The sequence below is a fragment of the Microtus ochrogaster genome, unplaced genomic scaffold (genome assembly GCF_000317375.1).
Source record: "Microtus ochrogaster isolate Prairie Vole_2 unplaced genomic scaffold, MicOch1.0 UNK2, whole genome shotgun sequence".
NCBI classification, from domain to species: Eukaryota; Metazoa; Chordata; class Mammalia; order Rodentia; family Cricetidae; genus Microtus; species Microtus ochrogaster.
Window position 1 is genome coordinate 8,942,744 of NW_004949100.1, and position 19,709 is coordinate 8,962,452.

Here is a 19,709-nt window from a genome sequence, read left to right on the forward strand (position 1 = left end):
TCTTTGTTTAAAAAAAGTACAAGAAACATAGATAGCAAGGTGAAAATGTGTGAACAGACAAATAGTTCTAAGGGTTAATTCAGCATTATATGAAATATTTACCCTGTTTCATGGTTTTATTTATTCTTGGAATCATGACTTTCAATCACCACTTAAATAAATTCACTAATTTAATAATTAATGACCGTGGTCATTTATCCACTCATTGTTTTAGGATGTACCATGTGCTAGGCAGCCTCTGAACCATGGCAGAAACAGTGTCTCTAGCAGGGCATGCTGTTTTTTGCCTACACTTGCAGCACTTTAGATGCAGGCACGAGAGGATTAGAAGTTCAAGGCTAGCAAGCTGGCGTTTGTTCAATAAGATGAAACAAAAGAACAGAATTGTGGAAACCAAGACCTGTGCCTTCACGGAACTTAAATTCTCATGAATAAAAAATAAGAATTATTAAAGAAGGAAATTTTAACTAGTGAAAAAAATGTAAAGAAGGAATCAACTGGGGAATAGTGAACTGGATAGGTCTGCGTGATGCTTTCTGTTGAAGGGTCTAGAGTGTATCTTGGCAAGGGCAATGTTGAGCATAGATCAGATTATCAAAAATTAAACATGTGACTGAGAACTACAAAGGCAAAGGCATTTTGAAAGATGCACCATAGCTCAACGTGGGACAAACTAAAGGCAGACGCATAAGCAGAGTCCAGTGATCATGTCTGTGTGTGTTTCTCTAAATCCTAAATAAGGTTTGCGTGCATGGTTCAGACAATGTGCATGTGAAGGACAGGTTCTAATAACGCCTGCTGGAGAGATTCGTGCAGCATTCACTTCAGGAGGAGTGGATACACTAAAACGTATAACCACATTATAGGTGTAATCAGACCCATGATTTTGCCTTGGCGAGTATGCTTGCATCCAATTAAGCAGCCTGACTGCTTTGTCATTATGTCATCTGTCTGTGCACATTTTAAACAGCAGAAGAAAGGTTCCCAAATTACCCTGCACTTTTGCTGGCAATGACTGCTTATTTTAGGCTGAAGTTCTGTGGCGGAAAAGGCTCACTTTATCTATAACACTCAAAATTAAGAAAGACGGTGTTTACCAAGGTATAAGAAATTGAAGCGCAGCTTTATCCAGGGAATTGAGTTAGCATAAGGATCCAATCTAGATAATTTACATGAAAGGCCCAATTTCTCAGCTTAGTCTCTTGTTTTATTTTTGCAAATCTACAATCACTTGCCTACAAACCTTCTACAATGGTTTCAGTATGTTATAAAATAATTTCTGCATTTTAAAAAAGAGATTGGTAGAAGTAGAAGTAAACTTTTATGTATTCTCTTTCGTATCATGGTGTGCTTAAAAATCAACAAAGTAATGAGATAACTTATTGTTTCATCTTGACAGCTGGGGACCCATGTGTGTAAATTTAACAATTAATGACATAATATAACAGTTTAATGCTGGAAAAATTAAAAGGGCTATTCATTCTTTCAGTAAACAAGCATGCTACAATTCTAACGAATACTCAGTGTGCATGATGCTTTAATATTTCCTAAAGGAGGTTTTGTCCAAAGTTTGAAGACTTGAAAGTTTTATTGTTGTTGTTGAGAGTTCTTTATTTAGGTCTACACTCCACTTTTTTATTGAATTATGTGTTCTTTCGATGACCAATTTCTTGAGTTCTTTGTATATTTTGGATATCAGACCTCTGTCTGATGTGGGGCTGGTGAAGATCTGTTCCCATTCTATAGGCTGTCATTTTGTCCTGTTGACTGTGCCCTTTGTTTTACAGAAGCTTCTCAGTTTCAGGAGGTCCCATTTATTAATTGTTTCTCTCAATGTCTGTGCTACTGGGGTTATATTTAGGAAGTGGTCTTCTGTGCCAATGTTTTCAAGAGTACTTCCCAATTTCTCTTCTCTGAGGTTCATTGTGGTTGGTTTGATGTTGAGGTCTTTGATTCACTTGGACTTAATTAAGTTTTGTGCATAGTAATAGATATGGATCTATTTTCATTCTTCTACATGATATCCAGTTATGCCAGCATCATTTGTTAAATAAGTTTTTTTTCCATTTGATATTTTTTGCTTCTTTATAAAATATCAGGTGTTCAGAGGTGTGTGGATTAATATCTGGGTCTTCAATTTGGTTCCATTGGTCTTCTTGTCTGTTTTTATGCCAATACCAGGCTGTTTTCAGTTCTGTAGCTTTGTAGTAGAGTTTGAAGTTAGGGATTGTGATGCCTCCAGAAATTCTTTTATTGTATAGTATTGTTTTGGCTATCCTGGGTTTTTTGCTTTTCCATATGAAGTTGAATACTGTTCTTTTGAGGTCTGTGAAGAATTTTGCTGATCATTGTACTGAATCTGTAGATTGCTTTTGGTAAGATTGCCATTTTTACTATGTTAGTTCTACCTACCCCAAAGCATGGGAGATCTTTCCACTTTCTGGTGTCTTCTTCCATTTCTTTCTTCAAGGATTTAAAGTTCTTGTCATACAGGTCTTCCACTTGTTTGGTTAGAGTTACTCTTAGATATTTTATGCTATGTGTGGCTACTGTAAAGTGTGATGTTTCTCTGATTTCTTTCCTGCCTCATTTATCATCTGTGTAAAGGAGGGCTACTGATTTTTTTGAGTTAATCTTGTATCCTGCTACGTTACTGTAAGTGTTTATGAGGTGTAGAAGCGCTTTGGTAGAATTTTGGGGTTGCTTATGTAAGCTATCATATCATCAGCAAATACTGAGGGTTTGATGAAGTCCTGAAAGTTTTAAGTGCATTGTAAACATGCCCTTTCATGGTAGACAGAGTGATGTCGTGACATGTACTCTCAGTGTGACACTATTAAAACCTACACCTTTTGTATTAACTGTAAGGGTTTCTTCTACTCCATTTCACTTATAAGACACGAAACCATCTATGATTTCTCATTTTCAGCCATGCCATTTTTGAGGGTTCTTCAAGGTATTTGAAAAGTATAGAGAAGAAGAAAATAAACTCCCAGTTTCCCTGTAAACAATGTGTGCCCAATTTAAATTTATGCCTTCTCCCACATAGCTTCCCTATGTTCTTTTCTCTGCTAAACTGTTTTGACAAAAAACCTCAGAGACTATGTAATTGTTATATAAACTTGTCATTTTTCCTTTTAAAATATTATTATTCAGTTATTTTTAGGTGCTGTGCCTTTCCCTCTCCCACAGTCTCTATGATGTTGAGATAGGAACAAAGGATGAAATATATCTAATATTTTCTTTCCTGAGTTTAGTAGATTATAGGGAAAAAACTTTATCAATTTAGCCTCCAGTACTAGACATTGAATTTTAATTAAAATCCCACCGATAAAGAAATCAGTGCATTGTGTGCAAGGCTTTCACTCAGGGACTGCAGTTTCACTGCTGATAATGTAGTTAACTATGGTTAAGGAAGAAGTGAAGAAAGTTTCTATACTCGATATTAGGTCCTCGTATAGAATGTCAATGCTGTTTTAAAGTTTAACACTTCCTACTAATGTATATTTTTCTGAAGAACTTCTTGATGCCGTTCCTTCCAAAACGCAACAACACAATTTTGCGTTTCAGCTGTATAGAGCTATATCACTTTTCTATGAATTGTCTTTCATAGTCATTGTAAGGTCAGCAGGTAGCTTCTGAAGATGAGGCGATTTTCCCAGAGTCACATGACTGATGGTTAGACAACTCACATCATACACACAGAACAGTTTTCCTTTCAGGCTCAGTAGTTTACAGATGTCACAGACACAAATAGAATTGAGAAGCGGGACAGATAGTTCAGTGGTTAAGAGCACGTTCTGCTCTTCCAGAGAACCTGAGTTCGGTTCCTAGCACCCATGTCTGGTGGCTCACAGTTGCCAATAACCATAGTTCCAGGGATCCAGTTCTCTCTTCAGGCCTTGGTGAGCACTCCTGCACACATGGGATACGCATACCAGAAACTCATAAATAAAATAAAAAAAGTGAACAAGTAGAATTCAATAGTTTGTGGGACTTATTTGCTTTTTAGGACATCTCTTTTCTGGAATTTGTGTGTAGTCTTTATTGGGGCATCCTCCTAAAGACAGCAAAGCCCATGGGTCAGTAAAGGTTGTGGAGACTATACACAAACCCACTTTTCCGTAAGAAATATGAGACTTATTGTCAAAGTTTTCAAATGGATTCTTGTTAGAACGTTCCGTCGTCAGAGACCCCTTTGAAAATAGCTACTTGAACTAATACAAATTCCAGACTCTAGACGTGGACTTAGCATAATCAGGCAGATACAGTCATTAGTGTTCTGCAACTTTCATTGGCCACTGCCGATTTATTATTTAATTGAATTGCTATTTCATGTTTCAGACTCAAAGCTTGCAACTCAAATTGAATCTTTTTACATTCACTGTTAAATTCCTGTCAATGCCAGGGGTGAGGGTGGGGCTTAATCATTGCTGAGTTGGTTTTTAAATGTTTCAAAATTTTTTGTATCATGATTCAGAAAACTTAATAGTTTTAAGATATTCCATGATATCCTGTTATAAGGCTTGCAATTGAATGCTCCAATTTATGGCACCAGAACCTCTAATTACTATATAATCATTATAAAACAACCCATAGTCCTGCATAGGTGATGTTTAACATTTTATTTTAATTTCAAGATTCTTCATCAATTTCATGAGCTATTTGATATATTGCAATTTTACTTGATATTTTCCTTTTATTCAAATAAATAACAAAATAGTTTCAGGGCTGTTTCCCCAAAACATCCTTAGGACTTTAATTCAAGCAAAGACAGATTTTTATTTTATATATTGCAAAAGAGCTGTGGTGATATGGCCTTTTCACAACTAAAGATAAATCATCCCTGACCCTTGATTTTGATAAGTAAGATATGCAATTCTATTTAATGATAGCCTTTAGATTAATGTTAGAAGCTGTTGACATTTCTTGTTATGCACATCTACTGATAGAGCAGAAACTGTATCAAGGACATTCAGAGTACCTGGGAGAGTCTAAAAATAGTTGTAGGTCAACCACTTGGAATCATGAAATGCCATATTGAATTTAAGAGGTTAAAGGGATTGTGAACACTGCTGTTTCAAGTTATATTTGCCTGAATCCAGACCCTTTAAACTAGGTAATTGGTTTCAGGTCACAGAATGATAAGCTATCTAATTTAATGTCATGATACAATTGAGTATCTTAAGAAATACTGAAATCTAATACCTTGGTGCTCAGAATATATTAAGCACCAAACTTATTTTTAATTTTCAAAGTAGCATAAACTGAATATCACCATGGTCTTATAATGCTTATAATGCTCATTGGTCTGTCCTTAAATTTTATTTTCATTTAATTTATTGATAAAATATGAACAATTATGTAAATGACCTTGTATTAAGCATCTATCATGTGTCACATGCTTTACTTATGTTCTTTTTACTTTTTTACAAATAAGCTTCAAGGTAGACACACTTGTTAATTAAAAGTAAAACACGAGTTATAAAAAATCAAGTGGTCAGAAAAGGGAATACTCTCAGCATAACTAAATCCTTAAAAATCCAGAAGAAAAAAATATAAAATGCCAATATAAAACTGTCAATCATACTGCCTCATAAGTTATGAGACAGAATTTAAGTGTTTAAACTGTGACAATTTAAAATTATAAATGCTTTCTTGGGGTGGGGAATGTGATGAGGACACTGTATGTGAAACTGTCAAAGAGCTAATATCAAACATAAATTTAAAAATAGTATGATTAATACAAATGATAGCAAAGATGCAGAGAAACCATAGGGATGGATTAGAGTTTGTTTTATGTTTGTTCTAAGTCGGACTCTTTAGAATAACTTGGATATTTCATATTTCATACTTTAGAAACAGCAAACCCAAATAATGTTGTTATGAAGCAAAAATTGATGTGCTTTATTAAAATTGAGCTCCATTTTGAAAACTGTGGGTTTCATTCCATAGAGATAGATAGCATGTTCTGGTGCCCTTAACATTTATATATTTCAAATTCCTCCCTAGATTGCAGGACTGATAACTAAAGCTTAAGGTTCCATTATTTACATGTGCTAGCATTCCAGGTATGTTTTAAAGCATGCTAGAAACAGACAATGACATGGGAGCATGGGAATAAGTAAGGGGGAGGTAGTGTCTGTTTCTAATACAGGTGATGGTGAGATAAATACAACCAAGAGAGAAAAGAAACAAACCAGGAACAAACAATTAACCCCAGCCATGGTGATTTGGCAGGTTTCTTGAGTTGAAAAGGCAAATTTTGTGGTCACATCTGTTTCTGCAGTTGCTGTAACTTCTTGGGATGCTTCTTAAGTCATGGAATTATGTAGTAGATGCTTTTGTGTTTGCACTGTCCTCTCTCTCTCTCTCTCTCTCTCTCTCTCTCTCTCTCTCTCTCCTCTCTCCTCTCTCCTCTCTCTCTCTCTTCTTCTCCATTCTGAAGTACTTTAATTACTTTATTCTTTAGTATGTTATTCAAAAGTTTGTAAGATTGTCTATCACCTACTCTAGCTCTTTATAGTCTTATATCTATCTAATACATCGTGTATCTAGAGATAGGCATGCATAGTAAAATGGCATAATTATTGTGTATTAACATATTATACCAGACATTCACATTGTTAGAGACAATGTGGTAGAAGTAAACATGGGAAGTCACATAAGATTTATTTGAATTTAGTAATGTAGGACAGAAACAAGCTTGGGTTTGCTCTTGAGCCCAGCCTTCCTCCTGGGCACTTTTACTTCCATCAGAATGTGATGTACAAACATCAGAGGCATGATTATCTGATCGCTCTAATGAGTTACTGCGGCTCCAGCATTTACCAACTGTAACTAATTCACATATTTCACTGTGAGGAAGTCATTCCAAGGGATGTGAAAATCTTTCTGCTAACAGTTTTAGCAGTCATGTGTAATCACAATATATTATGTAACAGATGTACCCACTAAATCTAATTTGAGGAAAGAGCAAAGATTCATTGAATTCAGGACAGTTTATGACTAAAGAAGAGATTATTATAGAGCTATCCAAAGTTCTTTAAGAGATTTCTTGACTTAAATTTGTTCATATTATTTTATTTTATGTGTATGAATTTTTGACTGTATGAATGCATGTTTGTGCTTGGTGCTTCTGAAGGTGGGAAGAGGGCATTAAACCCACTGGAACTGGACTTATGGAGGGTTATAAATTACCATGTGAGTGTTGGGTCCTTAATCCAGGTCCCCTGCAAGAGCAACAAAGTTCTCAAGCTCTGAGTCATTTCTTTAGCCCCTTTACAAGATATACATATATATATAATCTGTCTCTACCTCTGTAGAGAGATAGGGATAGCTATAAATCATGAATAAGCATTAATTCTTGTGTGACCTAAAAGCTAATTAAAATACTTAACTTGCATTTTGTTGGTAGCTGTGCCTTTCATAACACACACTTTTTTTTGTAAGAAATATGCTCAGTAAACCCAACTTTAAAATTAAAAATAAAAAATTAGAGGGATAACTTATTTCTCTATTTTTGAAGTTGGAGAAAATATTTCCAGCAAGGTCTCAGTTTCTTAATCGACTTTCTGGCATGCAAAGGGAAGGTTTTTGGTGAGTTATTCATATTTCCTTTTTCCTCTGGGCAAAGGACAGTTCTTCATTAGCATTGTCTCATTAATCATCCCTCTTCTGTGTCATAGTATCAGTGAGAGAAAACAGCATCTTCCTGATGGTATGGAAGAAAAAAATATAGCAAAAGCACTTGTTTTCCACAAGAAAAACTGCCTTAACCACACTACGGTCCCTAGGGAACTGGCATACCTCTGGATCTATAAAAACAAGGAGCAGAACACTTTGTTTTCCCTTAGTAATAATACAGCAGAACTTGAGACCGACATGGCCTTTACCGGAAGTCCTGCAACACATTGCCTAGGAAGCTCTATATAGCAGCTTTAAGAGGAACTGAGCTAAACATATTTAGAGATGCAATGGACAAGTTGTGAGTAGCAGCCTGAAGATTCAGGGAGACAGGGGTGCTTCTTGAAGATTAACAAGGACAGTTGTCTCCTGTGTTGTATTCTCTGTCCTTTACTTGTATTTAGAATATGCCAGCACCTCAGCTTTGTGCAAGGCTCAGCTCAAGCAAATGCTAACCCAGTGTTTATTAAATAATTGCACTTACTTAATTCTCACTGGATATCCTTGACATTTCTAGGTCCTGTGTAATTGCTGGGGAAACTAAGGTAGGTAAACATTATTCATTCTGTCTTCATGAACTTACAGGCTACCAAAAATATATAAATATAAACAAAATGACCATGCTGACCTACAATTGACTAGGACTATGTTTTGATGCCAATCTGAAATAGGTATGATTCTAAGTTTAGATCCCATGGAAAACACTATGATTCTAAAGGGAAATTTTAACTTTGATTTTCAATGTTTAAACTTTGAGTGCACAAATTCTCTTGAGTAGATAGTCCAATGCTAATAGGTGATAATAAAAAGAGAAAATACCTCCCCAAATTCTTCAAAATGAAAACAATAAACATATAAAATAGACTAAATAAGAGGTTAAGGAAATCATGATACTCTTTAGCAATCTTAGATGAGTTTTTATATTTAAATCAGTTACATTTTCAGAGATGGCCCACTCTCATTCGTTGGGTCATTGTGTCAAATTTATTAATGAAATAGAGGTAAGAATTTGAGAAAGTAATATTTGTATTATAAAAGAGGAAAAGAAAAATTTAAAGCCACCCTGCTTCAACACCATACGAAATCCTGAAATAGGTTGTCAAGGTTCATCCAGATGGATTGTGAGTCTTAGGAACTTGACTCATAATGGATCCCTAGAACCATTACCATTAGTTCAACCAAAGTTGCTCTGCTAAAACAGTGACATTATTTCTCTACATAGTTACAGTGGTGGCCAGGGAAGGAGAATACAACATCACTGTGACTATATAAAATAGAGTACAAAATGAAGGGAAGCACGGGAAAGAGGAACTAAATCTTTTATTTGTAGCTCTAATGAAAAACAAAAGCTAATCATTAGAAGTTACGAGAACAGACACTGCATAAACAGAAAGAATCGGCACCTGAATTTTGAGTCCTGCCCAACTATATACTTACGTTATTAAATTTGGTCTTCCTTATTAATTAAAATTGGCCTCCAGAAACTATCTAAAGTAGAAATGTTATCTCCTTTTCATAGATAATTGATTTGAATCCCTCAAATATGAGCCTCGTTTGCTCAACTTTACACATTCAGGATGAGGTGGCGCCTAGAGTAACAACCATGTCACTTTAACCGGGCAGAATCACTCATTTCAAAACCACCTCAAGCTGAATATTCTTCCTAAGAGACGTACGAGGTTTGAATGTGAGGTGCCCCCAAATAGGCTCAGCAACCTGACTGTTTGGTTAAGGCTATCAGTGTTGCACGGGAAGGATGTGGAACCTTTAGGAGGAAGTAGCCCTTGCAGGTGGGCAGGGAGGCTTTCCAGGTGAACTCTACTTCCTGTTTGTGTTCGGCGTCCTGGGACAGTCAAGGACATTAAACTTCTGCCACGCTCTCTTCCTAGCCATACTTCTTTATCCCCTGGAACTGTGAACAAAATAACCCTCCTCTTCCGTTTCTTTTCTCGGAGTGTTTTATTAGAGCAACGGAAAAGGTGACTAGGACAGGATGACTTCAATGGAGTGATTTGTTTGCTAAGGAAGGAGGGGGACTCACTGGGAACATTCTGCCTGGAAAACCATAATCTGATACCAACAGCTAATGCAGGATCAGATAAAGGATGGATAAATGACATAAAAGAACCCTTGCACTTGAAGGTCCTTTGTTTTTATTCTTTTGACTTTTTGAAAAACCTTTTCGCTTCCTTACTGTTAAATGTCATCTAGAATGGTTAGTTTCATGATTAGCTTGTTAACCAAAAGAAGTGGTAATATTTCAGTGGAGGTTTCAGGAAGGAAATTCTCATCATCCAATTACACCCCATGAGCATTTGCCTGCATGGGTTTTGTTAAGAAGTGTGCTTGATTCCTTCTTACTCTGCTTCTCTGTCTGACTAACGATAACTTGCTGAGTCTATTTATGCGCCTCCATTATGACATTTGTTGCAGTCTGCACAGAAAAAAGGATAAACTAATAATTTGCAGTTTAAAAAAGATGTCTTAGTGCACAGTATTTTGTTTTGTTTAATTTTTTGAGACAGGGTTTCTCCGGGTGGCCCTGTCTATCCTGTAGCTCACTCTGTAGACCAGGCTGGCCTCAAACTCACAGAGATCCACCCGCCTCTGCCTCCCAAGTGCTGGGATTAAAGGTATGTACCACTACTGCCAAGCTAGTGCACAGCATTTTTAACTTTTCTCCCTACACTGAAAACTTATTTAATATATATGAATGAATATATTTAATGAAAATGAATGTATTTAATATATATTCATTGCAAGTATCAATTTCTAATGAGCCAGGATGTAAGTTTCTGAGTGCTAAAGCATAAAGAAATAAAACATCAGAATGTTCTGAAAGAAATCCAAGATTCAATGAAAGTAACATGACTACTTCTGAAATTAGCTTTTGCTATAAATTACATTTCCCCACTTCTTTTTCTATTAAAATCAGAATCTGAAAATGAATACCATGTATACATCTTTTATTTCCACCAAATGTCTTTCTCTGATTAGATTGGATGTATCAATTGAAATCACCCCTTGTCTTTTTGTAGTTAATACAATTTTATTCTCTTTTCTTACACCCAGAAGATTCAATGTATCACTAGAGAAAATACTTCTAGAAAACAGTATGTGGCTAATTTTGTACATGTCAAAAAACAAATTTAATTTTTTTCCAGTTAGAATCCAACTGGATTCTTATTCAACTTATACTCCAAGTTGAAAATTTTTAAATTTTTAAGGAATTCTGAAGAAAAAGAAGAAGACCCTTTCTTCCATCCTCACCTGTTTTTTTGTAGCCTAAAATCAGGGGTACATGAAACTTTATTGATACTGGAGAATAAAGATGTGTAACCCTGATCATTACTGGCAATTCCCCATAGAGGGCCATTGTCAATCATCACCACAACTTCCTTTAGATGAAGACACCAAGGTTGGTTATTTCTCCCAGTCGCTTATCTAAACGGATACCAGAGTCTGGTCAGGACTAGAACACAAGCATGTTTGATCCTGCTGACAGAGGATCTCCTTATCCAGAGATTAGCTACGTTTAACTTATGAACTGGACAATACAGCTTTTTAAACATTTTCCCCTTTCTGAGAGCTCCCAGACATGAGAAGGCAGAAATGGGGACTTCTAAGTCAAATGGAAAAGCAAGGATGTCAAAGCTCAGCCAACATAACTAGTCCAGTGGTCTCTCTGTAGGCACTAACAACAGAATGCGTGAACACCCAGTGTCGGCTCTGAAAGGCATCACACAGATGGAGCCTGGGGGTAAAGCAGGAATCTCTTGTCAGGAGTTGGATGAAAAGGCAATCAAGTTCAGTGATAGGAAAGCTTCTCCTAGCCTGAACCTGTACCAGTTTCACATGGGTGGAATTATTAAATGGGTTGAGAATTTAACAGACATGACACAGGAATGCACCCTATGTCTAATGACCACCAGCAACAACAAATCACCCTCAAGTCAAGGTGCAAGAAAATCTTGTGTGCAAAGGATGTGGATGAGGATGGGAAAGAACAAAGAGGAGCCATTACTCTAAAACCAGGACAATCCTTTATACCACTAGGAATATACAATGACTCTCACATACTATAAATCTGAGACCCACTCAGCTATACCAGCAGATGAGAACAAAACATTTATCAATCTGAGTCAAACAACAACAAAAATCTTGTTTGTCTTTAAGATTTACTCAATTTGTTCTAATTTTAACCTTCTGTGGCTTGAAAATATGGTAATGGATTTGTTGGCTGTTGAAGGAATTCAGTGTGACTGTGGCGATACATCTTCCCTTATATTGAAAACTTTAATTCTGAATCCAATATGTTGCATGCAGTCTTGCGTAAATATGACAAGACTGCCTCAGAAACAAATGCATTAGAGCATTGTAGGAACTGTTAGCGGTGTTGTCCTTAAGGAATCAGCTGAGGAGAAATAAAGCATGCAAAATCAAAAGATGCTTGGAAAAATGCGGACCCTAGATCGAGTTTCTAGTGATGCAGTTTCTCTCCTGATTTCTCAGCAGCCACTAGGCCTTATTTTGTGGTTGTCAGGAAATCGTGAGCAGTATAATGAGGTGAATCATTCTGGGCATATTTGTTCATGATAGGCAGATGAAAAAATTAGTCTAGGAAGTAATTATAAATGGTAATAATGTACACAAGCATAGGCAGTCTACATGGATACAATGACTTGACTTGAAAGAAAATGTGATAAAAATGTTAAAAAATATAAACAAAAGGAAAAGCACATTTCATGAATAAAATGTCTTAGTTCCCAAAATATATTATAGTAACTGATATAATCCATGTTTTCTTCGGATGAATTTTACTAAAAAGCTCCCAACAATTGAAGAAATAATATCAAGTATGATAGACCAAAAACATGTGAAGAGATTTCCACAAGAGGAATCCCCAAATTACCATTCTCCCAACTGGAAATTAGAAATCAGGTCCCCTCTGGGAATTAGTATTTTTCCTGAACCCCTGCTGCCTTTTTTAAGAAACAAAGACAGTGCTGCTTCCTTTCCTGAATTCCTCTACTCTTTCTATTTTGATCTTATTTTGCATTCACTTAAAAATCTTTCTCTCTCTCTCTCTCCTTCTCCTCCTCCTTCTCTTTCTGTCTCTCTGTCTGTCTCTCTCCTCCTCCTCTTCCTCCCCCCCCCCTCCTGTATAAGTGTGGGCATGTGAATATCCTGAAGCTCCTAGGGTGATCAGAGTACAAACTGTTAGTCTTGACCTTTAACCTAATTTGAATCAGGGTCTCTTGGTAGCTTTTGTGTTCCCCAAACTAGTTGGTCCGTGAGCTTCCAAGGGTTCTTTTGTCCTTGACTCCCATGTTGCTGTTGGGTTGCTAAAATTACACAAAATTCACACACTACCATGTCTAGCTTTGTGTGGGTTCTGGGGAAGCAAATTGAGAGAGAACCCCACAATTACATGTCAAACACTTTACTGACTGAGTCATTTCTCAGCCTTGAACTGACTTTTTATATTATTCTACTTCACATTGGATGTGGATTTTATTTTCTTTGCGCTGCTCCATATACTACCCAGGGCAGGATCTAGCAATAACTGTTGTACGCCTAGTGGTTTGCTATGTATCCATCCCTTGTATTAGCCTCCTTCATTCTTATAACTACCCAGGGCAGGATCTAGCAATAACTGTTGTACACTTAGTGGTTTGCTATGTATCCATCCCTTGTATTAGCCTCCTTCATTCTTATAACACAAATGTGTATCACGATTATACTCCTTATACATGGAAAGTGATGCTCTGTTACATCCCTGGTCCAAGTGTAGCAGATGTTGGAACTCAGGGCATCTGCCCGGAATCAATGAACAAATGAGATTTTTTTTTTCCTGCTTTGACCTTGGGTTAGGAGAACCCGTGAATATACTAGCAAAATAAATTGGGAGAAATCTAGTTTCCTTTGCTTTGTATGAACATGGTGGACAAATGATGACATGTATCTGAATTTTATCTGAGGTACTCACTTATATGATTAAATTTAGCATTTCATTTTTGATTTTTTTTAAAAAAATGCTTGAATAGATCATTTAAAGTCTTCAGTTTTTTGCAGTCAGATATGATCCTCGGTTCATTTCTTCCTTTCATCCTGATTATTCTTTAGGTTTCCGGCAGTGTCAAAACTCTGCTTCAGCCGTCCTGATGCTTGCCTGGTAATATTTTTCTCTCACTTTGTGAACAGCTTCTGTGCGATGGTGTGTGTGTGTGCTGACATCACCCATTCCTGCTTTATAGCCCTTGTTAGCATGCCAAGAGCTATGCATCATTCACGCAGTGATACCATCCCTACTCCCTGCCCCCGCCGCACACACTCAGAGCTAATTGAGTGAGTTATTTTAAGATAACTGCAATCATGGCTTTAGCACTTACCACATTCTTAAGGTAAATCTTATCTAAATGACACAGTTCTTCTTGCAGCATAGACTTATCAGGGATTAAGTAAAATATGCTTTGTGCACTGCTTAGTTCAGTAGTCTGTGTCTCCAGTTATACTTTTAAACATTTTTTAATTTTATTGATGATATTAAAAAAAGACTTGAAATTTAATCCTTAGCCTTCCTATTGATGGCACTGCAGCATAGTGCCTATGACTGTATAACTTTGTGGCCTTTGTGACATAAGATATTAAATCCTTGCTCTGCTCAGTTACAAACTGCAAGCCAAGCTACTTATTTCCCCAGAGTCACTACCTGTACATCTAAATTAGTCACACAGAGGGGATTTACATGGATAATGAAGGCGAATGTTCAATGCTTTGAGTGTTTCCTGACAACCTCTTTAAACTATCCCTGACCCTGGAAGTAGTATCATTTCTTCAGTGTTAACCATAAAATTTCTTTTTGGCCTTTAGCCTAAAAGTCCCATAAGTGAGCAGTTTGGTTACTAATCTATTGCTGTGATGAGACTTCATGACAGGAGGAAGAATTTATTACCATTTACAGTTGCACAGGAATGGGATTTCATCACCACCGTGGTAGAGAAGCATGTCAATCAGTAGGTGTAGAGGTAGGAATATCTAAGAATTCACATTTCAAATAACCTGCCCTAAGCAGAGAGAACCATCTGGGCACAGCATGAAACCTCCATGTATGCTCTTAGAGATATGCTTCCTCCAACAACCCCTGCCTCTTAAGCCTCCCCAAATCATGCTACACACTGGGGACCCAATTATTCAAATGACAAAGCATATGGGGGGGCATGCAATTCAAACCACCACAGCCCATGTCTTACTGGAAATCTCTATTACATTGTTGAATGGGCACCTCAAGCTAGGTAGGATAACAGCTTTAATTTCCATCTCCCACGTTCTATTGGGCATCCATTCCTCCCAAATATGTTCTCTAACTTAGCTTTCTCATCTAAGCAAGTATGTCATTTTCCTAGTTGTTGTGGCTATTCTTTAGAAATCATATCTAGTATCTTTCTCCTTATTTGATTCTCAAGAACATTTTATGGGAACCTCTAGAATATGCTCAAATTGGCTACTCCTTTTCATGTTTTCCTCTTCCTGCTTTTGCTGTCATGTACAAGCACAACAGCCATAGAGCTGTTCTCTCTCTACCTTTGCATTCCTATCATGTGGTGAGGATCATTTGCTCACAGACCACTCTCAATAGCATAAGTCGAATGGTTTCAATTCTTCCACTGAAACTCCTGGTGTTCACTGTCTTGTAGCAAAGAGAATAAATTCAATACTTTCTAAATTCTTTATCTCAACATTTGAAGTACCACATCACTTAACCAATATTTTCTTTCCCCGAGGCATCTAATTCCACACCACTGACCACTGAGTTCCTTGCCCATATCAAACTCATTCCATCTCCTCCTTTTGCATATGTTTCCCTTGGCTTTCATTGTTTACCTTCCCTTCCTTCTTCTAATCAATTCGGTGCCTGTTGCAAATATTGCTTACCCAGGACAGCTGTTCTTGATTATTCAATAGAGCAGAACCCTTTTATCAGTTCTGGCAACATCACCCTATTTTCTGAATTTCAGTTATCATACTTAATGGCTCCATGTACAATATCTCTGATCAATGAATTATTGCTATTAGAATAGTATTCTCAAATAGTATATGTTTAGTGTGAAGAACATGTTGTTTAGGTAATACATTGATCAAGAAAAATAAAATAAGTAAATTTTTCTAGTTGTTGAAAGAGGGGCAGAAAGGAAGAAGAGGAGGAGGAAAAGAAGATGGAGAAGGAAGAGGAAGAAGAGGAGAAGGTTTGTAACTCAGTACCTAATACATGTTAGTAAATGACTATAAAATCACCAAATTGTGGTGGTTTGAATAGGTGTGGTACTCATAGACTCATGTGTTTGGAAGCTTGGCCTATAGAAAGTGGCACTATTAGGAGCTGTGCCTTGTTACAATATGTATGGCCATGTTAGAAAAAGTGTGCCACTGTGGAGGTAGGCTTTGAAGTCCCATATATGCCAAAGCCATGCCCGTGAGACAGTTTACTTCCTGTTACCTGCAGATCAAGATATAGAACTCAGTTCCTTCTTCAGCACCTTGTCTGTCTGTATGACACCCTCCATGATGATAATGGACTAAACCTCTGAACTGTAAGCTAGTGCCAATTAAATGTTATTATTTTTATAAGAGTAGCTGTGGCCATAGAGTCTCTTCACAACAGCAGAAATCCTAAGACAGAAAGTGGTACCAAAGACTGGAGTATTGTTGTGATAGGCCTGACTATGTTTTTGTTTGGAGGAACTAGGGCTTTGGGAGTTTGGATTAGGGAAGCAGTAGTATGCTTTAAGTGATGATTAATGGTTCATACTAATAGAAGCATGGAAGACAATGGTGCTGAGGGGCCTGTGGGGGAACTGTGGATGCCTTGCACAAATGCATTTAAAGGAGAAAAATTTTAGTCCATTGCCTAGAGACTATTCTTGTAATATTTTGGTGAAGAGTGTGACCGCCTTCTGTCCTTATCTGAAAGGTCTGTGGGAGGCTAAAATGAAAAGTTTTGGATTAATTTACATTGGCAAAGGAAATCTCAAAACAGCCTAGTATAGACTCTATCATGTTGTTGTTACTAGTGTTCAAATTTACTAAGATTTATAATGAAAATGTGCAAACTAAGAAAGTAAAAATGCAAAATGTACAGACTTAGGACAAAAGGGGCACCAGGAAGTGAAGCTAAGTCCCGTGTTTAAGGAAGACAAGCAGATTAAGAAATGGAACAAAGGAAGTCGTGTCCTGAAGGCAAGATATCACTCATCTGAACTTTCAAATTGTGAAAAGAAATTAAAGAGCAGCTTAGGGTCTTTACTTTAGGTCCAGGTATAGCGGTACACACCTTTAATCCCAGCACTCTGGAGGCAGAAGCAACAAGTTGGAGGCTAGCCTAATTTACAGAATGAGTTCCAGGCCAGCTGAGTTTAGACCATGAAGATGGCTCACTTCTTGTTGCCTGTGGTTCAAGATGCAGAACTCTCAGCTCCTTCTCCAGCACCATGTCTACCTGCATACCACTATCCATGATGATAATGGACTAAACTTCTGAACTGTAAGCTAGCCCTAACTAAATGTTTTCCTTTATAGGAGTTACAGTGGCTATGGTGTCTCTTTGTAACAATGGAAACCCTAATGAATACACAAATTGTGCTTTATAATGGTCACCGTTATCATTATAGTCATCACCAGAACTTTTTAAAAGATATCTGAGAAGAATAGATGTGGTCTTCCTTGTGATAAGTAGCTTTTGGTGAAAAGTAAATATAAGAAAATAGTAGGTTTCTAAGTCAAAGTATAAAAAATGGTAACTTCGTCTCTATGGCTTCTGCCAGTATTTTGTAAAGTGGAAAATGTAATATTGGAAGTTTGGACCACACAGCAGTATCATCAGCTTCCCAAAACTGGTTAGAAATGCAGAATATAGGACTCTGTTCTGGACAGAGGACATTTCAGTCTAAGAATGTCTGTAGCAGACTTAGATTGTAGCAGATGGTTTTAGAGTACCATACCAGAATAATTCAGAATTGACTGGCCCAGACCCCATCTTAGACTCCATATGACACTGTTTTATATAAGGATGTGAAGTCAGGAATGGAAGGTAACTTACCTGGGGACTTGGTGAACATCAGCCTTTTACTGTTTGCATCATTCATGACTCCAAAGGAGAAAGAAAATGTGTAGGTTGGAAAAGGTTTACTGTGTGGAAATGGATAAATATGGTACTGCCAGCTTTACAACTATGATGAAAACATTTGGTAAAGTTGACCACTGTTTTTGATATAACCCATGAGATTCACGAGAATACTCTGAGGCTTGGTTGACGATGAAAGAACAAAAGTTCTCTTCCTAAGATTTGTGGAATGCTCATTAAAATGGCTTCTATTTTCTAGTCAAGTGTCTATAGAGAATATCAACATCCACCTCTGTTCCTCCTTCCTTTGTCTTTATTTTCTCTCCATCATCTATGTTTCATTCATTTTCTTCCTTTTTTTTTCCTGAATCACTCTCTTCTGGGATCAGGAAACTGAATGACTGGCAAAGAAGGACATCTTTATTTAGTAAGTGGTTCATTTGATATTGCTAACAGTTGACCTCCCAACCACCTTTCATTGAGGAGACTTGGGCATCAGAAGCAGCATGGCTGGTGAATATCAGGGCCACTCACAAACCTAATCAGACAGCTCTTTTTGCTGTAAAGGTGAAGTTCTCTCAGACATACAAAATAACCGTTGTTCTCACCTACAGAGCTCTAGCTGTTTATATGTATGGGAAGTCAATCCCCATGACTCGTTAGTAACAGAGCTTCTTATGATGACCACCAAAACCAAAAATTACATACTGCGTATTTAACAGAGGATTCCTGATCTGCTTTTGTGCTGTTTTGGCTATGCCTTATATGCTAACACTGAGTTGTACACTCTGTTGAAATCACACAGAACAAGCCTGCAGGTGCCGTAGATGTGTCTCCATAGACCATACTTTATATCTGCCCTAGCCAGGAAATGATGCTCATTTCACTTCCTTTCTCCCCCATTTTTATGCCTAAGGGAGAGTTTGTACACTTTAATTAATTAATAGTAATATATTTTTACTTGCAAAGTAGTTTCACAAAAAAATAAATGTTGCATGCTATTGTGTTTAAGATTGTCTCTGCAGTCATTTTATTGCTTAACTCCATTTGATGAGATTTATAAGATTATAGTGACGGTAAATTTATTCCAGTGTGATCAAGCTTCCATGACAAATATGTGGTATAATTGTGTCTATTTTTACATAATGAATTACCTTAAAACTTAGCAGAGCATAGCAAGAAATGTGCTTCCTTGCAGTTTCCAAAAGCAAGGAATCTGGAGTTAGTGAGCGTTTCTGGTATAGAATCTCACATGCAGGTGGATAGTGACCAGGACTACAGTCATCTGATAGTGTGCCAGGAGCTGCAGGTTCTTCTCACTCTCCACAATGCTCACTCATTATCCTCAAATATCCCTTTTCTGTGACTGTTTTTTTTTGGGGGGGGGGCTCCATTCTTTCATGGATTCACTGTAGGAACCTGTTGGGGCTGCTTGCGTGTCTAAATAGCACGGTAGCTGATATTCTCCAGTGTATGGACAGATGGGAGAGGGAGAGGGAGAAAGGTAGAAATAGATCAAATGACACATAGATGACAGCTAGATACCTAGATAGACATAGACAGACAGACAGGCAGGCAGGCAGGCAGGCAGGCAAGCAGATAGATAGGTGACAGATAGACAGATACTGTTGGCACACTTGACTTCAGTCTGCAGAATCACACTCTCCCGATAGGTGACAGATAGACAGATACTGTTGGCACACTTGACTTCAGTCTGCAGAATCACACTCTCCCTTCCGCCACGCTGTGCTCATGATCTGAAAGTCACTAAGTGCAGCTCAGATTCCAGGGAGGATAATTAGTCCCATCCATCCAAAGGAGTATTTAAGACTTTTGCAAACACATTGTAAACCTCCACAACTGGTTTGCAGTTTTCAATGGAATAAACAGTTCTTTTTTTTTT